This window comes from Meleagris gallopavo, chromosome 2 (genome assembly GCF_000146605.3).
Source record: "Meleagris gallopavo isolate NT-WF06-2002-E0010 breed Aviagen turkey brand Nicholas breeding stock chromosome 2, Turkey_5.1, whole genome shotgun sequence".
In the NCBI taxonomy this organism is placed as follows: Eukaryota; Metazoa; Chordata; class Aves; order Galliformes; family Phasianidae; genus Meleagris; species Meleagris gallopavo.
In genome coordinates this window covers 18,590,541-18,594,444 of record NC_015012.2, presented here as the reverse complement: position 1 = coordinate 18,594,444, position 3,904 = coordinate 18,590,541, and the positions used below count along the sequence as shown (strand labels likewise).

At 35.7% G+C, this 3,904-nt stretch overlaps 1 long non-coding RNA gene across 1 annotated transcript in view; it reads right to left on the bottom strand.

Annotated features, from left to right (window-relative positions):
* Positions 1–2,934: 2,934 nt before the first annotated feature.
* The window catches only part of LOC109365893, a 21,820-nt gene continuing 20,850 nt past the window's right edge, over positions 2,935–3,904 (bottom strand). Inside the window, exons 2-3 of the long non-coding RNA XR_002111728.1 lie at positions 3,601–3,681; positions 2,935–2,991 (exon numbers count right to left, since the gene is read on the bottom strand). This is a non-coding gene — a long non-coding RNA (uncharacterized LOC109365893). The remainder of the gene's footprint in view (positions 2,992–3,600; positions 3,682–3,904) is intronic.

Here is a 3,904-nt window from a genome sequence, read left to right as displayed (position 1 = left end):
GGGAGATTTATACCTGAATTTTACCTTCAAGAGTCTGTGTCTTCAGGCTTTTCTGCTATATATTTTCTCTCAATTCTCTGAGCTTAAAGTCTGTTAGCAAGTTATTTGGTTCTTATTTTCTAATTTCAGTTATCTTAGATCGTACTAACTTATTCTATTCTAATTTCTTATTGCTAATAAACATTTTGTTTCAATACAAAACCCTAGAAGACCTTGATGTGACAAAAGTCGAGGGAACTAATCAGAAATACCTCTCTTTTCTGTTCATAATTTTTAAAAAAGTCTTGTGTTACCTGAAAGAATTAAATCATTTATAGAACAAGTTACCTAATGGTATTAGAATTTTCTAATTAGTCACAGGTTCAAATGATACCGGTATTGGTTTATGCTTCAGGGCATGAACAGCACTGAATTAGCTGAATAAACTTATTATAAATTGGTAATTAATGATAATTATAAAATGTGAAGAAGAAGAGTGATATGATTGGCTAATAAGAGTGGTGAGTGCTGAAATTAATACAACATAATTTCCTGCTCAGTACATGTTAGCCTTAACATGTTAACTAAATTAACGCAAGTAATTTTAAAGCATTTTATTAGAAAACTTTATAATTGCAATGAGGCAAGATGGTGTATTAGTTCATGCCTACTTGCATTGATGGTAATCAGTATGAATTTATACGTGCTATGGTGGTTGACTATTGATAATAAATCTGCATGTTAAGGAACACACAAGAAAACATGTTTGAGGCATAAGTATTCTTCATTTTTCATAATTTTCAAATCTGAAAATTTTAATTTTGCAAATACTGATAAACTTTTGAGCTAGAAATCAGAGACTACAGAACCAAATTGGTCAAGGTCATTAGCTAAGTGTTGTTGCTTCACTAACCAAAACTGGAAAAGTGCAGCGATGCTCATGCCAAATACTTCTGGAAAAGCTGCAAAGTGACAAAGGTCTCTTTTGTCAGATTAGGAAAGCAGAACAATCCTAGGCTGTGTTTTAGATCAGGTGTCTCAAACCATTCTTACAAAGCTGTGTTTTTCATGTACCAAGAGCATATATTTAATGAACCATAAATGACTTATTTGAATATACTTTTGAGAAGTATTAAGAGATCATTAATTTACTGCTGACCAGCCACCTGGAGTGAGTAGGAGAGAGAGCTTTGCTCGCTGGGTCACTACTCAGTACTCATAATAGTGGTTTTTTTTTCCTTAGCACTTCACTGCAATATTGCAATGACTGTGGGTTCAAGCTCCTCTACAGTGCTGCAGTCAATACAGCTTTACATACGAGAACAATTAAGGCTGCTTCCATAATCTCTCTTGTATTTCCATGGTTCAGGGAATATCAGGCAGAGCAGAGCAACAGTCAGAACGTTTTTCTGTGCTTGAAGACATAGCTTTTTGGCACCAAAAATATTTTGACAATTTGTAACAATTTCAGACAGCTGCTACAGCCAAAAAATAAAGGTGAATAAAAAACTGTCATTAAAACAGATGGTCAAAATTGTGCATTTCAATATTCTCTGGATCAACAACAGATCTTTCATAGTGCATCATTTTATTTCAACGCTTTCTACATGAAAGTGCTCTTTCACTTTGAAACAATTTATCACCTAGAAAAAAAGAAAAAAAAAAATTATCTACAGAAGCTAAATGAAAGTTATAAATTAAGCATGCTGTTCGGTACATAGTGAAAATTTTCAAGTTTCACAATCATTATATTTAGAGAGAATTTTCTGCCATCAAGGCAGCTGGATATTTACATAGTCCAAACATTTGTTTTTAGAGGTGTAGGAAACAACATTTAGCACTTTTGCTATATGTCATACCGCTCCCAAAGTAGCATTATTATCTCCACTACACTCAGGCAGAGAAAAGGCACAGATCTTCAAAATGTTGCAGCTTTTTCCTATTTAGTGACCTGACCTCAGGACCTCAAGGGAGCCACTGAGAAATCAGTAAGGAATGTAGATGACTTAGCAAATACCTCTTAAGAAGCCACAGAAAATCTTCTACATTATCCTTTTTGTGGCCTACTTCCTCTGAAAAATAAAGCTGGAATTCTTCTGGAATTCTTATTCATCCCCAGAACAGGTTTCCATGTGCACTGAACAAAAGAAAACATCAGATGAAAAAAATGTTTTGCTAAATAATTAGATATTAGAAGGCATAAATAAAAAGGTAAATTATAAGTAAACTTATTTCTGCTGTTCAAAGCTTGAGATCTTTGATTCTCCATCTTCATGGCATATTTGATAATAGCTTGATATTTTCTTTGTAAGGAAGGCATAAGCCAAAGATTTTCTATGGTGAACTTTCAAGGAAGCCATCGGGCTTAAATACATAAAGTCTTACTTATTTACATATATAGAATTACAGAATTGCATACACAGATCTATGAATATTTACATACGATGAGGTAACACAGCAACTGTTCTCTGTGTTTTATAGCATCAGTGACTGGGGCTCCAGTTGTGGATGCCCAGATCATGCATGTACTGTTTTAGAGACTGAGAGCCCGGCCTCTACTTCTTGTCCGGTTACTCTCCCCAGGGGCTGTTAGTGATGCACAGAATTGTGATTGCAAAGATTTTATGGCAAGTAAATGTGGATCTAGACATAGAACCATCATGTTTGTAAAGTATTCTTGAAATCTGTTGCAGAAGGAAAGATACTTTGGGGTTGAGTGGTGAAAAAATCAGCACTAAGAGTATAGGTCAAGACATTAATATAAATTTGATCACTTCCTTTTTATTCACCAACAGTCCTCACAATAAATCAGCTCACCTCCTCACCCGCACACCCCCCGCGTGCTTCACCCTTCCTGTCCTGATTTCGGATCACCGAATGTAAATCTGTGACAAGGGTATCTATATATAATATTAATGGTGCTGAGGAGTGTTGGTGTGAAGCGTGAGTACTTGCCAAGTAAGGAGTGATCAGAGCAGAGCCGTTCATCCTCTGCAGCATGCTCTACATCATCTGCAGGACAAATGTAACATCATTAGGCAAAAACAGGCAGCCATTCTGCAAGGAAATGGCTAAGCTGGAGGTACCAATCAATCTAACCATGCGAGGTTCCCTGTGATACTGTCAGAAGCAACAGACAAAACAGATTGCAGTGTAGATCATGGGGTGGTAGGAGAAAAAAAGAGAGAACTGGAAAAAAAAAAGAAAAAGTAACAAAAAGCAACTATCCTCTTCACTCCTTGTCCTACTCATATTTCTCCCCCCACTATCTAAGATTAGCTTGTGTAACCAGTTGCTGCTGATGTGAATCCATTTACCAGACAGCTCAGACTGGAGTGCTTTATCCTTAAAAGCACAGGAATTATCACTGATGTTTGGTGTTAATTTAGTAAGGCATACAGTAGCTTCTGAAAGCAGGCTTTATCAGTGTTGTAATGGGCAGTATTAAGGTCATTAGGCATGAATTGTGAGCTTAAAAAGAGTTGTTAACAGGCTCTTGAAAACAAGGTACAATAAATAAATAAAAGTAAGCTAAGGCAGTTCCAGTTATCATCATTATTTAAGCCTAAATTGCAATTTAATCATTTTCTCAGATATTTACGAGTCTTATTGACTTTTTACCTTGATCAATGTCTGCTTTCAAGTTACACATATAAGACTTGTGCATCCTCATATTGAAGTCAGTTGGAATATTTGTGCTGCCTGCAATGGACAGTGAATGAGAGACCCATCAACGCAGTTGTTGTCTTTTTTTGTATTATCCACATTCTTCTGATTTTGCTGTTGAATGGACAGTAAGTGCAATTATATAGCTTGCATAATAAAACTGTTCCCCAAATCTTGTACACGAGGTAAAAATATGTTTGTTAGTAAAGAACCAGGGAGATAGAGGACAGTAATTTGATTTCTATGGATAGCCTAATTA